This window comes from Taudactylus pleione, unplaced genomic scaffold (assembly GCF_031769625.1).
Source record: "Taudactylus pleione unplaced genomic scaffold, aTauple2 ptg000318l, whole genome shotgun sequence".
NCBI lineage: Eukaryota > Metazoa > Chordata > Amphibia > Anura > Myobatrachidae > Taudactylus > Taudactylus pleione.
In genome coordinates this window covers 600,467-622,896 of record NW_028284719.1, presented here as the reverse complement: position 1 = coordinate 622,896, position 22,430 = coordinate 600,467, and the positions used below count along the sequence as shown (strand labels likewise).

Sequence of the window (22,430 nt, the reverse complement as noted above, 5' to 3'; positions counted from 1 at the left end):
AGGGTTTTGCTGGGTCCCCATTCCCGGCAATGGAGACTGTACCTTAAACTGTACATTAAACGCCAAATATAGATGGTGTAAGCTCTGCAGTGTCAGACAGTGATAAGCTAAGCTTACCGCTGATTATTATATACAGACCGGAGAACAAAACTCCTTTAGGGAGTGCTGAGGGAGATATGTCACTTTCTTATATAGAGACCATGATCATGGAACATAGAGATGGTTTGTTTTACTTCTGTGTGACGTGTTACTAATTGTATCTCACAGCCGAAATAGCTCAGTTGGGAGAGCGTTAGACTGAAGATCTAAAGGTCCCTGGTTCGATCCCGGGTTTCGGCAGTTTTTTTTTAGTACTCTCATAACTAAATAACACAACAATATTTCACTAATTATTAATTTCAGCATCAGATCTCTGAGATACACATAATCCACTGACAACAGTCATCAATGTATCTAATACTTGTCAAGTAGGTAATGGGAATAACGCTGATAATTCTTAGTGTAAATCGTGAATTAATGGTTGTCAGAAAAAGATCACCCAAATCAGGAAAGAGAACTGCTAGGTCTGGAATATTAGACATCACAAGTGGGTATTTTTTACCCAGAAATAGACATTTCACCATAGTACAGAACAGAGCATTTCTGAAGGACAAAATTATAAACTATTGATAATCAATTTTTCCAATCAGTTATGTAGCAGCTCATTTCCTATCCAAGCAAGGAGATGATGTAATGCTGCTTCATCCAATAAATTAAAACAATACTATACAGCGCTGCAAATATGTATTTGTTTGTTACCTGTTTTATTAACTTATTAAAAAATTTTAATGTCAGAAGTGGGATTCGAACCCACATCTCCAGAGGAGACTGTGACCTGAACGCAGCGCCTTAGACCGCTCGGCCATCCTGACAAGATGTGCATCTAGATGTTTAACTCTTTCTGGCCAGTGATATTATATCTGAAGGATGTGAAAATGTCTTGAACTGAGCAGGATCATGATCTGCAAAACTGTTGTATCAAAGAAAAACCACATTCGTTTTCTCCTCATCCCTCTCTTTACTGACTCAGAGAGTCCGAGGTTTCCTTAGTCATGTGATATCTGCATAGGGTTCAGCAGACACTCCCACATCATCTCTCTCACCCAATAGAACATACTCTGCTCCCTCACACTCACGTCATTTACTATTACACTTACATACGCTGAATGCTCATTGGCCCATGCATAGAACCAGTCCTGCACATGTGCAGTTCTCCCACCATCGTAGTTGTACACAAACCATCGGGTTCATGCCCTAAGATTCTGTTTAGAAGTAAGGTCAGCTGATCAGGGCTTTAGCCAATGGGCAATTCTGTTTCTGACCGGAAAGAGCGTAGTAGATGATGGTGTCAGATAAAGTGATATCACTTGTAAGCGCAGGAAGCCTTCCACCACAATCCAGCCCATCACACCATATACTTCTGTTCTATCTTTTATTACCTCTCCCTGTGTTAAAACCAATTTAAAAATATAATTAGTTTTACATTTGCACTAATTTACTTGCTGGGACTTCTAGTTCTACATTATCCTACCATCCACAGTTTCCCTACTCGGGTTTTAAGAGATTCAGTGCTTCATCTTTGTATATAATGTACTTTTAGTTTAGTTTCTTAGCATTAACCACTTACTTGTAGCTGTTCCATGGGATGTGACTGGCACCAGATGGCTGTCACTGGCATGGCTCCATCTGATGGGACCATGCCCTTCTTCTTTATTGTAGGTATGTGAAACACATGGGTAGGGCTGATCTCCTCCTGTTGGTCTGCCCCCCTCCCCGGCTGTAATGTAGGCGTCTATTTTAGTGACCACAGAACATTGGATGTAAGTATGAGACTTTCGTCACTTGCCAACTAAAATATATTGTTATATGGGGCTGGTGCTATGGTTATTGGCCAGTCAGGCCGCCAGGCGTCTTCGTGTGTGTTCAGTATATTATCTCGGTGGTGGCCATTTTGACATTCATAATGTTGATATGAGAATGTTGGCTAGGTGATAACGTCGACCAACATCATGTCAATCTGTTCATCATGTTGGCAATCAATATGTCAACATTGATGAGATGTCAACATGGTCATTATATTGACAATCCATATCTTCAGTCTCCATGACCCTAACTCCTAACCCATAACCCTTAACCCCTGAACCTAAGTCTAATGCTAATGTCGATATTTTCACTATGTCAACATGTCATATGTCGGCATTTTGTCATAAGGAGCGATTCCATGTCACCTCAGCACTAGACAGATACGGTACAGGCAGAGAGGAGATCACCGGATAAGTGAGTCACAGTAACATCTTTCTGGAGACTCTCTTATTACTACATTTCAGCACTAAGGGATCTATTCATCATCACTTAGTTTCTACAAAAGCTGGGGCACATTACCATTTTCACCTACTTTTGTAGAAATTAAGGATCAGCCCCAATTCATTATAAAGGTAACGCAGGAGACACCACTGATATCTCCTGCTTACCTATCAGCCCTGATTTAGCCCGCAGTCCCCATACATCTTATGGGGACCTAAATTCAGGTACAGAATGGTGCTGTATATCAAACCTGGCAGACTGCCCTGTGGGCGTGCCTTAGGCGCGGTCGCTCATGAAGGGGGCGTGGTTAAGTTCCAAGAGAACGCCCCATCTCTTTCCGGCCGAGCAGAGCGCACCGGCCCATCACTGCCACCACCCCTTCCTCCCCCTGACTATCATGTATCCGGCAGCGTGGAGTGGAGGGCGGAGGCACTTCCACCTTCCTCGAGCCAGCCCTGAGGCCATCGGCCCTTCTGGCCCTGTCAAAATTCATCAAGCTCTGAAAATTTCAGATGTTCAGCAGAAGGAGGTGCCCCTGTCTAGCTCCTACCACTGGACGTCGGGACTTTGTGGGGGGATCGCGGAGACAGATGGTTTTTGGATCAGCTGTCTCTGCACCGGAGTACTATTGAATTGTTCCGGTGATTTTGTAACCACCACTGCTACTCGCAGCTGCTGCCCCTTAGTCATCCTGCATTGGTCGATAAGAGACAAGCTCAGGATGTGCCTTAGCACAGAGATATAGGGCATGATAACACATTGACTCCACAGTGATGAGCTAGCGAGCAAAGCGCAACATCGATGGTCGCCAGCGTCTTGTGCTTCCACCCGGCAGGAACTAAGCAAAGCTTGAAAGGATTTTGCTGGGTCCCCATTCCCGGCTATGGAGACTGTACCTTAAACTGTACATTAAACGCCAAATATAGATGGTGTAAGCGCTGCAGTGTCAGACAGTGATAAGCTAAGCTTAACGCTGATTATTATATACAGACCGGAGAACAAAACCCCTTTAGCAAGTGCTGAGGGAGATATGTCACTTTCTTATTTAGAGGCCATGATCATGGAACATAGAGATGATTTGTTTTACTTCTGTGTGACGTGTTACTAATAGCATCTCATAGCCGAAATAGCTCAGTTGGGAGAGCGTTAGACTGAAGATCTGAAGGTCCCTGGTTTGAACCCTGTTTTCGGCAGATTTTTTTAGTGCTTTCATAACTAAATAACACAACAATATTTCACTAATTATTAATTTCAGCATCAGAGCTCTGAGATACACATAATCCACTGACAACAGTCATCAATGTATCTAATACTTGTCAAGTAGGTAATGGGAATAAGGCTGATAATTCTTAGTGTAAATCGTGAATTAATGGTTGTCAGAAAAAGATCACCCAAATCAGGAAAGAGAACTGCTAGGTCTGGAATATTAGACATCACAAATGGGTAATTTTCACCCAGAAATAGACATTTCACCATAGTACAGGACAGAGCGTTTCTGAATGACAAAATTATAAACTATTGATAATAAATTTTTCCTATCAGTTATGTAGCAGCTCATTTCCTATCCAAGCAAGGAGATGATGTAATGCAGCTTCATCCAATAAATTAAAACAATACTATACAGTGCTGCAAATATGTATTTGTTTGTCACCTGTTTTATTAACTTATTAAAAAATATTCATGTCAGAAGTGGGATTCGAACCCCCGCCTCCAGAGGAGACTGCGACCTGAACGCAGCGCCTTAGACCGCTCGGCCATCCTGACAAGATGTGCAGCTTAAAATTTAACTCTTTCTGGACAGTGATGTTATATCTGAAGGATGTGAAAATGTCTTGAACTGAGCAGGATCATGATCTGCAAAACAGTTGTATCAAAGAAAACCCACATTCGTTTTCTCCTCATCCCTCTCTTTACTGACTCAGAGAGTCTGAGGTTTCCTTAGTCATGTGATATCTGCATAGGGTTCTGCAGACCCTCCCACACATCATCCCTTCCACCCAATAGAAAATACTCTGCTTCCCCACACTCACGTCATTTACTCTTACACTTACATACGCTGAATGCTCATTGGCCCATGCATAGAACCGGTCCTGCACATGTGCAGTTCTCCCACCATCGTAGTTGTACACAAACCATCGGGTTCATGTCCTAAGATTCTATTTAGAAGTAAGGTCAGCTGATCAGGGCTTTAGCCAAGGGGCCATTCTGTATCTGACCGAAAAGAGTGTAGTTGATGATGGTGTCAGATAAAGCGATATCACTTGTAAGCGCAGGAAGCCTTCCGCCACAATCCAGCCCATCGCACCATACAGTTCTGTTCTATCTTTTATTACCTCTCCCTGTGTTAAAAAAAAAAAAATTAAAACTAGAATAAGTTTCACATTTGCACTAATTTACTTGCTGGGACTTCTAGTTCTACAGTATCCGACCAGCCACAGTTTCCATACTCGGGTTTTAAGAGATTCAGTGCTTCATCTTTGTATATAATGTACTTTTAGTTTAGTTTCTTAGCATTAACCACTTACTTGTATCTGTTCCATGGGATGTGACTGGCACCAGATGGCTGTCACTGACATGGCTCCATCTGATGGGACCATGCCCTTCTTCTTCTTCTGTAGGTATATGAAACAAGTGTGTAGGGCTGATCTCCTCCTGTTGGTCTGCCCCCCTCCCCGGCTGTAATGTAGCCGTCTAATGTAGTCACCACAGAACATTGGATGTAAATCTGAGAATTTCATCACTTGCCAACTAAAATATATTGTTATATGGGGATGGTGCTATGGTTATTGGCCAGTCAGGCCGCCGGGCGTCTTCACGTGTGTTCAGTATATTATCTCGGCTGTGGCCCTTTTGACATTCATAATGTCGATACAAGAATATTGGTATGGCGATAACGTCGACCGACATAATGTCAGTCTGTTCATAATATCGGCAATCACCATGTCAACACTGATGAGATGTCTACATGGTCATTATGTTGGCAATCCATATCTGCAGTCTCCTTTACCCTTAACCCCTGAACCTAAGTCTAATGCTTATGTCAATATTTTCACTATATCAACATGTCATATGTCGGCATTTTGTTGAAAAGATCGATTCCATGTCACCTCAGCACTGGACGGATACCTTACAGGCCGAGAGGAGATCACCAGTAACATATTTCCGGAGATTCTCTTTTTACTACATTTCAGCACTAAGGGATCTATTCATCGTCACTTAGTTTCTACAAAAGCCGCTGCACATTACCATTTTCACCTACTTTTGTAGAAATCAAGGATCAGCCCCAATTCATTATAAAGGTAAGCAGGAGACACCACTGATATCTCCTGCTTACCTATCAGCCCCGATCCGGCCCGCAGTCCCCATACACCTTTATTGGGATTTAAATTCAGGTGCAGAATGGTGCTGTAGATCAACCCTGGCAGACCGCCCAGTGGACGTGCCTTAGTCGCGGTCGCTCATGAAAGGGGTCGTGGTTAAGTTTCAAGTGGGCATGCCTCATGGCACGCCACATCTCTTTCCGGCCGAGCCAGAGCGCAGCAGCCCATCACTTCTGCCATCCCTTCCTCCCCCTGACTATCATGTATCCGGCAGCGTGGAGTGGAGGGCGGAGGCACTTCTGCCCTCCTCGAGCCGGCCCTGAGGCCATCGGCCCTTCTGGCCCTGTCAAAATTCATCAAGCTCTGAAAATTTCGGACGTTCAGCGGAAAGAGGTGCCCCTGTCTAGCTCCTACCAATGGACGTCGGGGCTTTGTGTGCCTGTGTGAAGCCCAGTTCTCGATGGCGCACTAGCACTGCAGAGTCAGACTCGGCAGTGTTAAGTTTTACTGCTATGACAGTAGCTGTGAAGGGGATGGCGGAGACAGATGGTTTTCGGATTGGCTGTCTCTGCACCGGAGTACTATTGAATTGTTCCGGTGATTTTGTAACCACCACTGCTACTCGCAGCTGCTACCCCTTAGATATCCTGCATTGGTCAATAAGAGACAAGTTATGGATGTGACTTAGCACAGAGATATAGGGCATGATAATACATTGACTCCACAGTGACGAGCTAGCGTGCAATGCACAACATCGATGGTCGCCAGCGTATTGTGCTTTCACCCCGCAGGGACTCAGCAAAGCTTGAAAGGGTTTTGCTGGGTTACCATTCCCGGCAATGGAGACTTTACCTTAAACTGTACATTAAACGCCAAATATAGATGGTGTAAGCGCTGCAGTGTCATACAGTGATAAGCTAAGCTTACCGCTGATTATTATATACAGACCGGAGAACAAAACTCCTTTAGCAAGTGCTGAGGGAGATATGTCACTTTCTTATACAGAGACCATGATCATGGAACATATAGTGATGGTCTGTTTTACTTCTGTGTGACGTGTTACTAATAACATCTCACAGCCGAAATAGCTCAGTTGGGAGAGCGTTAGACTGAAGATCTAAAGGTCCCTGGTTCGATCCCGGGTTTCGGCAGACTTTTTTTAGTGCTTTCATAACACAACAATATTTCACTAATTATTAATTTCACTACCAGAGCTCTGAGATACACCTAACCCACTGATACCAGTCATCAATGTATCTAATATATGTCAAGTAGGTAATGGAAATAAGGCTGATAATTCTTATTGTAAATCAGGAATTAATGGATGTCAGTAGAGCTTGGTACACGTGTACACAGCCGATCTATCGTGCGTGACGGACCCGGCGGGGGTGCCGACATCGGCGAGTGCATACACCTTTGCCGAAACCAGCAGTGACGGAGCGTTGGGGGGAGGGTAGCAGGGGCCATGTTGCATTCGGCAGCATGGTATCGCTAGCGACATTCTCAGATCTTTCTGCATGTAAAAAAGATCTGAGAATGCGACGGACGAATGCCGGGTGCGCGCATCGGCATTGCGATAGCGGGTACACACTACGTGATTTGAACCATTTGTCGTTCCGATGCGTCAGAATCGGCCAAATCGTTAATGATATCGTGTAGTGTGTACTCACCTTAAAAGAGCACCCAAATCAGGAATGAGAGCCGATAAGTCTTGAATATTGGACATCACAAGTGGGTATTTACTTTACAGAAATGGACATTGCACCATAGTGCTGACTGTCACTGTCACATTCTTTCTGAATGACATTATTATAGATTAAACTATTGATGATTCCTTTCCCCAATCAGTCATACAGCAGCTCCTTTCCTATCACAGCCAGTCCAAGCAGGAGATGACAAAAACCAGCTTCATTTAATACTGTAAAGTAATAAAATAAAGTCTGCATTAATTGACATCACTGACATTTCTTCCACATGTATGTTTGATATTTGTTCTTATGAATTGACTAATTAAAAATGAGACATGTCAGAAATGGGATTTGAACCCACGCCTCTAGAGGAGACTGTGACCGGAACGCAGCGGCTTAAACCGCTCAGCCATCCTGACAAGATGCTCCTACTATCGATGTAACTCCTTGTGGCCAGTGATATAATATCTGAAGGATGTGAAAATGTCGTGAACTGAGCAGGATCATGATCTGCAAAACTGTTGTACCAAAGAAAACCCACATTCGTTTTCTCCTCATCCCTCTCTTTACCAACTCAGAGAGTCCGAGGTTTCCTTAGTCATGTGATATCTGCATAGGGTTCTGCAGACCCTCCCACATCATCCCTTCCACCCAATAGAAAATACTCTGCTTCCCCACACTCACGTCATTTACTCTTACACTTACATACGCTGAATGCTCATTGGCCCATGCACAGAACCGGTCCTACACATGTGCAGTTCTCCCACCATCGTAGTTGTACACAAACCATCGGGTTCATGCCCTAAGATTCTATTTAGAAGTAAGGTCAGCTGATCAGGGCTTTAGCCAATGGGCCATTCTGTTTCTGACCGGAAAGAGTGTAGTTGATGATGGTGTCAGATAAAGCGATATCACTTGTAAGCGCAGGAAGCCTTCCGCCACAATCCAGCCCCTCACACCATACAGTTCTGTTCTATCTTTTATTACCTCTCCCTGTGTTAAAAAAAAAAAATTAAAACTAGAATAAGTTTCACATTTGCTCTAATTTTCTTGCTGGGACTTCTAGTTCTACAGTATCCGACCAGCCACAGTTTCCATACTCGGGTTTTAAGAGATTCAGTGCTTCATCTTTGTATATAATGTACTTTTAGTTTAGTTTCTTAGCATTAACCACTTACTTGTAGCTGTTCCATGGGATGTGACTGGCACCAGATGGCTGTCACTGGCATGGCTCCATCTGATGGGACCATGCCCTTCTTCTTCATCTGTAGGTATATGAAACACATGTGTAGGGCTGATCTCCTCCTGTTGGTCTGCCCCCCTCCCCGGCTGTAATGTAGCCGTCTAATGTAGTGACCACAGAACATTGGATGTAAATCTGAGACTTTCATCACTTGCCAACTAAAATATATTGTTATATGGGGATGGTGCTATGGTTATTGGCCAGTCAGGCCGCCAGGCGTCTTCATGTGTGTTCAGTATATTATCTCGGTGGTGGCCATTTTGACATTCATAATGTTGATACAAGAATGTTGGCTAGGTGATAACGTCGACCAACATCATGTCAATCTGTACATAATATCAGCAATCACCATGTCAACACTGATGAGATGTCAACATGGTCATTATATTGACAATCCATATCTGCAGTCTCCTTAATCCTAACTCCTAACCCCTGAACCAAAGTCTAATGCTAATGTCGATATATTCACTATGTCAACATGTCATATGTCGGCATTTTGTCATAAGGATCGATTCCATGTCACCTCAGCACTAGACGGATACGGTACAGGCAGAGAGGAGATCACCGGATAAGTGAGTCACAGTAACATCTTTCCGGAGATTCTTTTTTACTACATTTCAGTACTAAGGGATCTATTCATCATCACTGAATTTCTACAAAAGCCGCTGCACATTACCATTTTTACCTACTTTTGTAGAAATTAAGGATCAGCCTCATTTCATTATAAAGGTAACGCAGGAGACACCACTGATATCTCCTGCTTACCTATCAGCCCCAAACCGGCCCGCAGTCCCCATACATCTTTATGGGGACCTAAATTCGGGTACAGAATGGTGCTGTAGATCAAACCCGGCAGACCGCCCTGTGGGCGTGCCTTAGGTGCGGTCGCTCATAAGTTTCAAGGGGCCGTCTCTTTCCGGCCGAGCAGAGCGCACTGGCCCATCACTGCCGCCACCCCTTCCTCCCCCTGACTATCATGTATCCGGCAGCGTGGAGTGGAGGGCGGAGGCACTTCCGCTTTCCTCGAGCCGGCCCTGAGGCCATCGGCCCTTCTGGCCCTGTCAAAATTCATCAAGCTCTGAAAATTTTGGACGTTCAGCAGAAGGAGGTGCCCCTGTCTAGCTCTTACAACTGGACGTGGGGGCTTTGTGGGGGGATCGCGGAGACAGATGGTTTTCGGATCAGCTGTCTCCACAACGGAGTACTATTGAATTGTTCCGGTGATTTTGTAACCACCACTGCTACTCGCAGCTGCTACCCCTTAGACATCCTGCGTTGGTCGATAAGAGACAAGTTCAGGATGTGCCTTAGCACAGAGATATAGGGCATGATAGCACATTGACTCCACAGTGATGAGCTAGCGAGAAATGCGCAACATCGATGGTCACCAGCGTATTGTGCTTCCACCTGGCAGGAACTCAGCAAAGCTTGAAAGGATTTTCCTGGGTCACCATTCCCGGCAATGGAGACTGTACCTTAAACTGTACATTAAACGCCAAATATAGATGGTGTAAGCTCTGCAGTGTCAGACAGTGATAAGCTAAGCTTACCGCTGATTATTATATACAGACCGGAGAACAAAACCCCTTTAGCAAGTGCTGAGGGAGATATGTCCCTTTCTTATATAGAGACCATGATCATGGAACATATAGAGATTGTCTATTTTACTTCTGTGTGACGTGTTACTAATAACATCTCACAGCCGAAATAGCTCAGTTGGGAGAGCGTTAGACTGAAGATCTAAAGGTCCCTGGTTCGATCCCGGGTTTCGGCAGATTTTTTTAGTGTTTTTATAACTAAATAACACAACAATATTTCACTAATAATTAATTTCAGTATCAGAGCTCTTAGATACATATAATCCACTGACAACAGTCATCAATGTATCTAATACTTGTCAAGTAGGTAATAGGAATAAGGCTGATAATTCTTAGTGTAAATCATGAATTAATGGTTGTTAGAAAAAGATCACCCAAATCAGGAAAGAGAACTGCTAGGTCTGGAATATTAGACATCACAAGTGGGTATTTTTTACCCAGAAATAGACATTTCACCATAGTACAGAACAGAGCATTTCTGAATGACAAAATTATAAACTATTTATAATCAATTTTTCCAATCAGTTATGTAGCAGCTCCTTTCCTATCCAAGCAAGGAGATGATGTAATGCTGCTTCATCCAATAAATTAAAACAATACTATACAGCGCTGCAAATATGTATTTGTTTGTTACCTGTTTTATTAACTTATTAAAAAATGTTCATGTCAAAAGTGGGATTTGAACCCACGCCTCCAGAGGAGACTGCGACCTGAACGCAGCACCTTAGACCGCGCGGCCATCCTGACGAGATGTGTAGCTAAACGTTTAACTCTTTCTGGACAGTGATATAATATCTGAAGGATGTGAAAATGTCTTGAACTGAGCAGGATCATGATCTGTAAAACTGTTGTATCAAAGAAAACCCACATTCGTTTTCTCCTCATCCCTCTCTTTACCCACGCAGAGAGTCCGAGGTTTCCTTAGTCATGTGATATCTGCATAGGGTTCTGCAGACCCTCCCACATCATCCCTTCCACCCAATAGAAAATACTCTGCTTCCCCACACTCAGGTCATTTACTATTACACTTACATACGCTGAATGCTCATTGGCTCATGCATAGAACGGGTCCAGCGCATGTGCAGTTCTCCCACCATCGTAGTTGTACACAAACCATCGGGTTCATGCCCTAAGATTCTATTTAGAAGTAAGGTCAGCTGATCAGGGCTTTAGCCAATGGGTCATTCTGTTTCTGACCGAAAAGAGTGTAGTTGATGATGGTGTCAGATAAAGCGATATCACTTGTAAGCGCAGGAAGCCTTCCGCCACAATCCAGCCCATCACACCATACAGTTCTGTTCTATCTTTTATTACCTCTCCCTGTGTTAAAAAAAAAAAATTAAAACTAGAATAAGTTTCACATTTGCACTAATTTTCTTGCTGGGACTTCTAGTTCTACAGTATCCGACCAGCCACAGTTTCCGTACTCGGGTTTTAAGAGATTCAGTGCTTCATCTTTGTATATAATGTACTTTTAGTTTAGTTTCTTAGCATTAACCACTTACTTGTATCTGTTCCATGGGATGTGACTGGCACCAGATGGCTGTCACTGACATGGCTCCATCTGATGGGACCATGCCCTTCTTCTTCTTCTGTAGGTATATGAAACACGTGTGTAGGGCTGATCTCCTCCTGTTGGTCTGCCCCCTTCCCCGGCTGTAATGTAGCCGTCTAATGTAGTCACCACAGAACATTGGATGTAAATCTGAGACTTTCATGACTTGCCAACTAAAATATATTGTTATATGGGGATGGTGCTATGGTTATTGGCCAGTCAGGCCGCCGGGCGTCTTCACGTGTGTTCAGTATATTATCTCGGCTGTGGCCCTTTTGACATTCATAATGTCGATACAAGAATATTGGTATGGCGATAACGTCGACAGACATAATGTCAGTCTGTTCATAATATCGGCAATCACCTTGTCAACACTGATGAGATGTCTACATGGTCATTATGTTGGCAATCCATATCTGCAGTCTCCTTTACCCTTAACCCCTGAACCTAAGTCTAATGCTTATGTCAATATTTTCACTATATCAACATGTCATATGTCGGCATTTTGTTGAAAAGATCGATTCCATGTCACCTCAGCACTAGACGGATACGTTACAGGCCGAGAGGAGATCACCAGTAACATATTTCCGGAGATTCTCTTTTTACTACATTTCAGCACTAAGGGATCTATTCATCATCACTTAGTTTCTACAAAAGCCGCTGCACATTACCATTTTCACCTACTTTTGTAGAAATCAAGGATCAGCCCCAATTCATTATAAAGGTAAGCAGGAGACACCACTGATATCTCCTGCTTACCTATCAGCCCCGATCCGGCCCGCAGTCCCCATACACCTTTATGGGGATTTAAATTCAGGTGCAGAATGGTGCTGTAGATCAACCCTGGCAGACCGCCCAGTGGACATGCCTTAGTCGCGGTCGCTCATGAAAGGGGGCGTGGTTAAGTTTCAAGTGGGCATGCCTCATGGCACGCCACATCTCTTTCCGGCCGAGCCAGAGCGCAGCGGCCCATCACTTCTGCCATCCCTTCCTCCCCCTGACTATCATGTATCCGGCGGCGTGGAGTGGAGGGCGGAGGCACTTCCGCCCTTCTCGAGCCGGCCCTGAGGCCATCGGCCCTTCTGGCCCTGTCAAAATTCATCAAGCTCTGAAAATTTCGGACGTTCAGCGGAAGGAGGTGCCCCTGTCTAGCTCCTACCAATGGACGTCGGGGCTTTGTGTGCCTGTGTGAAGCCCAGTTCTCGATGGCGCACTAGCACTGCAGAGTCAGACTCGGCAGTGTTAAGTTTTACTGCTATGACAGTAGCTGTGAAGGGGATGGCGGAGACAGATGGTTTTCGGATTGGCTGTCTCTGCACCGGAGTACTATTGAATTGTTCCGGTGATTTTGTAACCACCACTGCTACTCGCAGCTGCTACCCCTTAGATATCCTGCATTGGTCGATAAGAGACAAGTTATGGATGTGACTTAGCACAGAGATATAGGGCATGTTCATACATTGACTCCACAGTGACGAGTAATGCGCAACATCGATGGTCGCCAGCGTATTGTGCTTCCACCCGGCAGGAACTCAGCAAAGCTTGAAAGGGTTTTGCTGGGTCACCATTCCCGGCAATGGAGACTTTACCTTAAACTGTACATTAAACGCCAAATATAGATGGTGTAAGCTCTGCAGTGTCAGACAGTGATAAGCTAAGCTTACCGCTGATTATTATATACAGACCGGAGAACAAAACTCCTTTAGCAAGTGCTGAGGGAGATATGTCACTTTCTTATACAGAGACCATGATCATGGAACATATAGTGATGGTTTGTTTTACTTCTGTGTGACGTGTTACAAATAACATCTCACAGCCGAAATAGCTCAGTTGGGAGAGCGTTAGACTGAAGATCTAAAGGTCCCTGGTTCGATCCCGGGTTTCGGCAGAATTTTTTTAGTGCTTTCATAACACAACAATATTTCACTAATTATTAATTTCACTACCAGAGCTCTGAGATACACCTAACCCACTGATACCAGTCATCAATGTATCTAATATATGTCAAGTAGGTAATGGAAATAAGGCTGATAATTCTTATTGTAAATCAGGAATTAATGGATGTCAGTAGAGCTTGGTACACGTGTACACAGCCGATCTATCGTGCGTGACGGACCCGGCGGGGGTGCCGACATCGGCGAGTGCATACACCTTTGCCGAAACCAGCAGTGATGGAGCGTTGGGGGGAGGGTAGCAGGGGCCATGTTGCATTCGGCAGCATGGTATCGCTAGCGACATTCTCAGATCTTTCTGCATGTAAAAAAGATCTGAGAATGCGACGGACGAATGCCGGGTGCGCGCATCGGCATTGCGATAGCGGGTACACACTACGTGATTTGAACCATTTGTCGTTCCGATGCGTCAGAATCGGCCAAATCGTTAATGATATCGTGTAGTGTGTACTCACCTTAAAAGAGCACCCAAATCAGGAATGAGAGCCGATAAGTCTTGAATATTGGACATCACAAGTGGGTATTTACTTTACAGAAATGGACATTGCACCATAGTGCTGACTGTCACTGTCACATTCTTTCTGAATGACATTATTATAGATTAAACTATTGATGATTCCTTTCCCCAATCAGTCATACAGCAGCTCCTTTCCTATCACAGCCAGTCCAAGCAGGAGATGACAAAAACCAGCTTCATTTAATACTGTAAAGTAATAAAATAAAGTCTGCATTAATTGACATCACTGACATTTCTTCCACATGTATGTTTGATATTTGTTCTTATGAATTGACTAATTAAAAATGAGACATGTCAGAAATGGGATTTGAACCCACGCCTCTAGAGGAGACTGCGACCGGAACGCAGCGGCTTAAACCGCTCAGCCATCCTGACAAGATGCTCCTACTATCGATGTAACTCCTTGTGGCCAGTGATATAATATCTGAAGGATGTGAAAATGTCGTGAACTGAGCAGGATCATGATCTGCAAAACTGTTGTACCAAAGAAAACCCACATTCGTTTTCTCCTCATCCCTCTCTTTACCAACTCAGAGAGTCCGAGGTTTCCTTAGTCATGTGATATCTGCATAGGGTTCTGCAGACCCTCCCACATCATCCCTTCCACCCAATAGAAAATACTCTGCTTCCCCACACTCACGTCATTTACTCTTACACTTACATACGCTGAATGCTCATTGGCCCATGCACAGAACCGGTCCTACACATGTGCAGTTCTCCCACCATCGTAGTTGTACACAAACCATCGGGTTCATGCCCTAAGATTCTATTTAGAAGTAAGGTCAGCTGATCAGGGCTTTAGCCAATGGGCCATTCTGTTTCTGACCGGAAAGAGTGTAGTTGATGATGGTGTCAGATAAAGCGATATCACTTGTAAGCGCAGGAAGCCTTCCGCCACAATCCAGCCCCTCACACCATACAGTTCTGTTCTATCTTTTATTACCTCTCCCTGTGTTAAAAAAAAAAAATTAAAACTAGAATAAGTTTCACATTTGCTCTAATTTTCTTGCTGGGACTTCTAGTTCTACAGTATCCGACCAGCCACAGTTTCCATACTCGGGTTTTAAGAGATTCAGTGCTTCATCTTTGTATATAATGTACTTTTAGTTTAGTTTCTTAGCATTAACCACTTACTTGTAGCTGTTCCATGGGATGTGACTGGCACCAGATGGCTGTCACTGGCATGGCTCCATCTGATGGGACCATGCCCTTCTTCTTCATCTGTAGGTATATGAAACACATGTGTAGGGCTGATCTCCTCCTGTTGGTCTGCCCCCCTCCCCGGCTGTAATGTAGCCGTCTAATGTAGTGACCACAGAACATTGGATGTAAATCTGAGACTTTCATGACTTGCCAACTAAAATATATTGTTATATGGGGATGGTGCTATGGTTATTGGCCAGTCAGGCCGCCAGGCGTCTTCATGTGTGTTCAGTATATTATCTCGGTGGTGGCCATTTTGACATTCATAATGTTGATACAAGAATGTTGGCTAGGTGATAACGTCGACCAACATCATGTCAATCTGTACATAATATCAGCAATCACCATGTCAACACTGATGAGATGTCAACATGGTCATTATATTGACAATCCATATCTGCAGTCTCCTTAATCCTAACTCCTAACCCCTGAACCAAAGTCTAATGCTAATGTCGATATATTCACTATGTCAACATGTCATATGTCGGCATTTTGTCATAAGGATCGATTCCATGTCACCTCAGCACTAGACGGATACGGTACAGGCAGAGAGGAGATCACCGGATAAGTGAGTCACAGTAACATCTTTCCGGAGATTCTTTTTTACTACATTTCAGTACTAAGGGATCTATTCATCATCACTGAATTTCTACAAAAGCCGCTGCACATTACCATTTTTACCTACTTTTGTAGAAATTAAGGATCAGCCTCATTTCATTATAAAGGTAACGCAGGAGACACCACTGATATCTCCTGCTTACCTATCAGCCCCAAACCGGCCCGCAGTCCCCATACATCTTTATGGGGACCTAAATTCGGGTACAGAATGGTGCTGTAGATCAAACCCAGCAGACCGCCCTGTGGGCGTGCCTTAGGTGCGGTCGCTCATAAGTTTCAAGGGGCCGTCTCTTTCCGGCCGAGCAGAGCGCACTGGCCCATCACTGCCGCCACCCCTTCCTCCCCCTGACTATCATGTATCCGGCAGCGTGGAGTGGAGGGCGGAGGCACTTCCGCTTTCCTCGAGCCGGCCCTGAGGCCATCGGCCCTTCTGGCCCTGTCAAAATTCATCAAGCTCTGAAAATTTTGGACGTTCAGCAGAAGGAGGTGCCCCTGTCTAGCTCTTACAACTGGACGTGGGGGCTTTGTGGGGGGATCGCGGAGACAGATGGTTTTCGGATCAGCTGTCTCCGCAACGGAGTACTATTGAATTGTTCCGGTGATTTTGTAACCACCACTGCTACTCGCAGCTGCTACCCCTTAGACATCCTGCGTTGGTCGATAAGAGACAAGTTCAGGATGTGCCTTAGCACAGAGATATAGGGCATGATAGCACATTGACTCCACAGTGATGAGCTAGCGAGAAATGCGCAACATCGATGGTCACCAGCGTATTGTGCTTCCACCTGGCAGGAACTCAGCAAAGCTTGAAAGGATTTTCCTGGGTCACCATTCCCGGCAATGGAGACTGTACCTTAAACTGTACATTAAACGCCAAATATAGATGGTGTAAGCTCTGCAGTGTCAGACAGTGATAAGCTAAGCTTACCGCTGATTATTATATACAGACCGGAGAACAAAACCCCTTTAGCAAGTGCTGAGGGAGATATGTCCCTTTCTTATATAGAGACCATGATCATGGAACATATAGAGATTGTCTATTTTACTTCTGTGTGACGTGTTACTAATAACATCTCACAGCCGAAATAGCTCAGTTGGGAGAGCGTTAGACTGAAGATCTAAAGGTCCCTGGTTCGATCCCGGGTTTCGGCAGATTTTTTTAGTGTTTTTATAACTAAATAACACAACAATATTTCACTAATAATTAATTTCAGTATCAGAGCTCTTAGATACATATAATCCACTGACAACAGTCATCAATGTATCTAATACTTGTCAAGTAGGTAATAGGAATAAGGCTGATAATTCTTAGTGTAAATCATGAATTAATGGTTGTTAGAAAAAGATCACCCAAATCAGGAAAGAGAACTGCTAGGTCTGGAATATTAGACATCACAAGTGGGTATTTTTTACCCAGAAATAGACATTTCACCATAGTACAGAACAGAGCATTTCTGAATGACAAAATTATAAACTATTTATAATCAATTTTTCCAATCAGTTATGTAGCAGCTCCTTTCCTATCCAAGCAAGGAGATGATGTAATGCTGCTTCATCCAATAAATTAAAACAATACTATACAGCGCTGCAAATATGTATTTGTTTGTTACCTGTTTTATTAACTTATTAAAAAATGTTCATGTCAAAAGTGGGATTTGAACCCACGCCTCCAGAGGAGACTGCGACCTGAACGCAGCACCTTAGACCGCGCGGCCATCCTGACGAGATGTGTAGCTAAACGTTTAACTCTTTCTGGACAGTGATATAATATCTGAAGGATGTGAAAATGTCTTGAACTGAGCAGGATCATGATCTGTAAAACTGTTGTATCAAAGAAAACCCACATTCGTTTTCTCCTCATCCCTCTCTTTACCCACGCAGAGAGTCCGAGGTTTCCTTAGTCATGTGATATCTGCATAGGGTTCTGCAGACCCTCCCACATCATCCCTTCCACCCAATAGAAAATACTCTGCTTCCCCACACTCAGGTCATTTACTATTACACTTACATACGCTGAATGCTCATTGGCTCATGCATAGAACGGGTCCAGCGCATGTGCAGTTCTCCCACCATCGTAGTTGTACACAAACCATCGGGTTCATGCCCTAAGATTCTATTTAGAAGTAAGGTCAGCTGATCAGGGCTTTAGCCAATGGGTCATTCTGTTTCTGACCGAAAAGAGTGTAGTTGATGATGGTGTCAGATAAAGCGATATCACTTGTAAGCGCAGGAAGCCTTCCGCCACAATCCAGCCCATCACACCATACAGTTCTGTTCTATCTTTTATTACCTCTCCCTGTGTTAAAAAAAAAAAATTAAAACTAGAATAAGTTTCACATTTGCACTAATTTTCTTGCTGGGACTTCTAGTTCTACAGTATCCGACCAGCCACAGTTTCCGTACTCGGGTTTTAAGAGATTCAGTGCTTCATCTTTGTATATAATGTACTTTTAGTTTAGTTTCTTAGCATTAACCACTTACTTGTATCTGTTCCATGGGATGTGACTGGCACCAGATGGCTGTCACTGGCATGGCTCCATCTGATGGGACCATGCCCTTCTTCTTCTTCTGTAGGTATATGAAACACGTGTGTAGGGCTGATCTCCTCCTGTTGGTCTGCCCCCTTCCCCGGCTGTAATGTAGCCGTCTAATGTAGTCACCACAGAACATTGGATGTAAATCTGAGACTTTCATGACTTGCCAACTAAAATATATTGTTATATGGGGATGGTGCTATGGTTATTGGCCAGTCAGGCCGCCGGGCGTCTTCACGTGTGTTCAGTATATTATCTCGGCTGTGGCCCTTTTGACATTCATAATGTCGATACAAGAATATTGGTATGGCGATAACGTCGACAGACATAATGTCAGTCTGTTCATAATATCGGCAATCACCTTGTCAACACTGATGAGATGTCTACATGGTCATTATGTTGGCAATCCATATCTGCAGTCTCCTTTACCCTTAACCCCTGAACCTAAGTCTAATGCTTATGTCAATATTTTCACTATATCAACATGTCATATGTCGGCATTTTGTTGAAAAGATCGATTCCATGTCACCTCAGCACTAGACGGATACGTTACAGGCCGAGAGGAGATCACCAGTAACATATTTCCGGAGATTCTCTTTTTACTACATTTCAGCACTAAGGGATCTATTCATCATCACTTAGTTTCTACAAAAGCCGCTGCACATTACCATTTTCACCTACTTTTGTAGAAATCAAGGATCAGCCCCAATTCATTATAAAGGTAAGCAGGAGACACCACTGATATCTCCTGCTTACCTATCAGCCCCGATCCGGCCCGCAGTCCCCATACACCTTTATGGGGATTTAAATTCAGGTGCAGAATGGTGCTGTAGATCAACCCTGGCAGACCGCCCAGTGGACATGCCTTAGTCGCGGTCGCTCATGAAAGGGGGCGTGGTTAAGTTTCAAGTGGGCATGCCTCATGGCACGCCACATCTCTTTCCGGCCGAGCCAGAGCGCAGCGGCCCATCACTTCTGCCATCCCTTCCTCCCCCTGACTATCATGTATCCGGCGGCGTGGAGTGGAGGGCGGAGGCACTTCCGCCCTTCTCGAGCCGGCCCTGAGGCCATCGGCCCTTCTGGCCCTGTCAAAATTCATCAAGCTCTGAAAATTTCGGACGTTCAGCGGAAGGAGGTGCCCCTGTCTAGCTCCTACCAATGGACGTCGGGGCTTTGTGTGCCTGTGTGAAGCCCAGTTCTCGATGGCGCACTAGCACTGCAGAGTCAGACTCGGCAGTGTTAAGTTTTACTGCTATGACAGTAGCTGTGAAGGGGATGGCGGAGACAGATGGTTTTCGGATTGGCTGTCTCTGCACCGGAGTACTATTGAATTGTTCCGGTGATTTTGTAACCACCACTGCTACTCGCAGCTGCTACCCCTTAGATATCCTGCATTGGTCGATAAGAGACAAGTTATGGATGTGACTTAGCACAGAGATATAGGGCATGTTCATACATTGACTCCACAGTGACGAGTAATGCGCAACATCGATGGTCGCCAGCGTATTGTGCTTCCACCCGGCAGGAACTCAGAAAAGCTTGAAAGGGTTTTGCTGGGTCACCATTCCCGGCAATGGAGACTTTACCTTAAACTGTACATTAAACGCCAAATATAGATGGTGTAAGCTCTGCAGTGTCAGACAGTGATAAGCTAAGCTTACCGCTGATTATTATATACAGACCGGAGAACAAAACTCCTTTAGCAAGTGCTGAGGGAGATATGTCACTTTCTTATACAGAGACCATGATCATGGAACATATAGTGATGGTTTGTTTTACTTCTGTGTGACGTGTTACAAATAACATCTCACAGCCGAAATAGCTCAGTTGGGAGAGCGTTAGACTGAAGATCTAAAGGTCCCTGGTTCGATCCCGGGTTTCGGCAGACTTTTTTTAGTGCTTTCATAACACAACAATATTTCACTAATTATTAATTTCACTACCAGAGCTCTGAGATACACCTAACCCACTGACACCAGTCATCAAAGTATCTAATATATGTCAAGTAGGTAATGGAAATAAGGCTGATAATTCTTATTGTAAATCAGGAATTAATGGATGTCAGTAGAGCTGGGTACACGTGTACACAGCCGATCTATCGTGCGTGACGGACTCGGCGGGGGTGCCGACATCGGCGAGTGCATACACCTCTGCCGAAACCAGCAGTGACGGAGCGTTGGGGGGTAGCAGGGGCCATGTTGCATTCGGCAGCATGGTATCGCTAGCGGCATCCAAAGATCTTTCTGCATGTAAAAAAGATCTGAGAATGCGACGGACGAATGCCGGGTGCGCGCATCGGCATTGCGATAGCGGGTACACACTACGTGATTTGAACCATTTGTCGTTCCGATGCGTCAGAATCGGCCAAATCGTTAATGATATCGTGTAGTGTGTACTCACCTTAAAAGAGCACCCAAATCAGGAATGAGAGCCGATAAGTCTTGAATATTGGACATCACAAGTGGGTATTTACTTTACAGAAATGGACATTGCACCATAGTGCTGACTGTTACTGTCACATTCTTTCTGAATGACATTATTATAGATTAAACTATTGATGATTCCTTTCCCCAATCAGTCATACAGCAGCTCCTTTCCTATCACAGCCAGTCCAAGCAGGAGATGACAAAAACCAGCTTCATTTAATACTGTAAAGTAATAAAATAAAGTCTGCATTAATTGACATCACTGACATTTCTTCCACATGTATGTTTGATATTTGTTCTTATGAATTGACTAATTAAAAATGAGACATGTCAGAAGTGGGATTCGAAGCCACGCCTCCAGAGGAGACTGCGACCTGAACGCAGCGCCTTAGACCGCTCGGCCATCCTGACAAGGTGCACCTAGTAGCAATGTAACTCCTTGTGGACAGTGATATAATATCTGAAGGATGTGAAAATGTCGTGAACTGAGCAGGATCATGATCTGCAAAAGTGTTGTACCAAAGAAAACCCACATTCGTTTTCTCCTCATCCCTCTCTTTACCAACTCAGAGAGTCCGAGGTTTCCTTAGTCATGTGATATCTGCATAGGGTTCTGCAGACCCTCCCACATCATCCCTTCCACCCAATAGAAAATACTCTGCTTCCCCACACTCACGTCATTTACTCTTACACTTACATACGCTGAATGCTCATTGGCCCATGCACAGAACCGGTCCTACACATGTGCAGTTCTCCCACCATCGTAGTTGTACACAAACCATCGGGTTCATGCGGTAAGATTCTATTTAGAAGTAAGGTCAGCTGATCAGGGCTTTAGCCAATGGGCCATTCAGTTTCTGACCGGAAAGAGTGTAGTTGATGATGGTGTCAGATAAAGCGATATCACTTGTAAGCGCAGGAAGCCTTCCGCCACAATCCAGCCCCTCACACCATACAGTTCTGTTCTATCTTTTATTACCTCTCCCTGTGTTAAAAAAAAAAATTAAAACTAGAATAAGTTTCACATTTGCACTAATTTTCTTGCTGGGACTTCTAGTTCTACAGTATCGGACCAGCCACAGTTTCCATACTCGGGTTTTAAGAGATTCAGTGCTTCATCTTTGTATATAATGTACTTTTAGTTTAGTTTCTTAGCATTAACCACTTACTTGTAGCTGTTCCATGGGATGTGACTGGCACCAGATGGCTGTCACTGGCATGGCTCCATCTGATGGGACCATGCCCTTCTTCTTCATCTGTAGGTATATGAAACACATGTGTAGGGCTGATCTCCTCCTGTTGGTCTGCCCCCCTCCCCGGCTGTAATGTAGCCGTCTAATGTAGTGACCACAGAACATTGGATGTAAATCTGAGACTTTCATGACTTGCCAACTAAAATATATTGTTATATGGGGATGGTGCTATGGTTATTG

At 44.2% G+C, this 22,430-nt stretch overlaps 9 non-coding genes across 9 annotated transcripts; 6 read left to right on the top strand and 3 right to left on the bottom strand.

Annotated features, from left to right (window-relative positions):
• Nucleotides 1-266: 266 nt before the first annotated feature.
• On the top strand, nt 267-339 carry TRNAF-GAA (transfer RNA phenylalanine (anticodon GAA)). Its single transcript has one exon. It is a non-coding gene; the product is annotated as a tRNA-Phe (tRNA).
• Nucleotides 340-4,024: 3,685 nt separating this feature from the next.
• On the bottom strand, nt 4,025-4,107 carry TRNAL-CAG (transfer RNA leucine (anticodon CAG)). Its single transcript has one exon. It is a non-coding gene; the product is annotated as a tRNA-Leu (tRNA).
• Nucleotides 4,108-6,741: 2,634 nt separating this feature from the next.
• On the top strand, nt 6,742-6,814 carry TRNAF-GAA (transfer RNA phenylalanine (anticodon GAA)). Its single transcript has one exon. It is a non-coding gene; the product is annotated as a tRNA-Phe (tRNA).
• Nucleotides 6,815-10,295: 3,481 nt separating this feature from the next.
• Nucleotides 10,296-10,368, top strand: TRNAF-GAA (transfer RNA phenylalanine (anticodon GAA)). Its single transcript has one exon. It is a non-coding gene; the product is annotated as a tRNA-Phe (tRNA).
• Nucleotides 10,369-13,562: 3,194 nt separating this feature from the next.
• On the top strand, nt 13,563-13,635 carry TRNAF-GAA (transfer RNA phenylalanine (anticodon GAA)). Its single transcript has one exon. It is a non-coding gene; the product is annotated as a tRNA-Phe (tRNA).
• An 873-nt stretch (nt 13,636-14,508) lies between these two features.
• On the bottom strand, nt 14,509-14,591 carry TRNAR-CCG (transfer RNA arginine (anticodon CCG)). Its single transcript has one exon. It is a non-coding gene; the product is annotated as a tRNA-Arg (tRNA).
• Nucleotides 14,592-17,116: 2,525 nt separating this feature from the next.
• Nucleotides 17,117-17,189, top strand: TRNAF-GAA (transfer RNA phenylalanine (anticodon GAA)). Its single transcript has one exon. It is a non-coding gene; the product is annotated as a tRNA-Phe (tRNA).
• A 3,194-nt stretch (nt 17,190-20,383) lies between these two features.
• Nucleotides 20,384-20,456, top strand: TRNAF-GAA (transfer RNA phenylalanine (anticodon GAA)). Its single transcript has one exon. It is a non-coding gene; the product is annotated as a tRNA-Phe (tRNA).
• An 869-nt stretch (nt 20,457-21,325) lies between these two features.
• On the bottom strand, nt 21,326-21,408 carry TRNAL-CAG (transfer RNA leucine (anticodon CAG)). The gene has a single exon. It is a non-coding gene; the product is annotated as a tRNA-Leu (tRNA).
• Nucleotides 21,409-22,430: the final 1,022 nt, after the last annotated feature.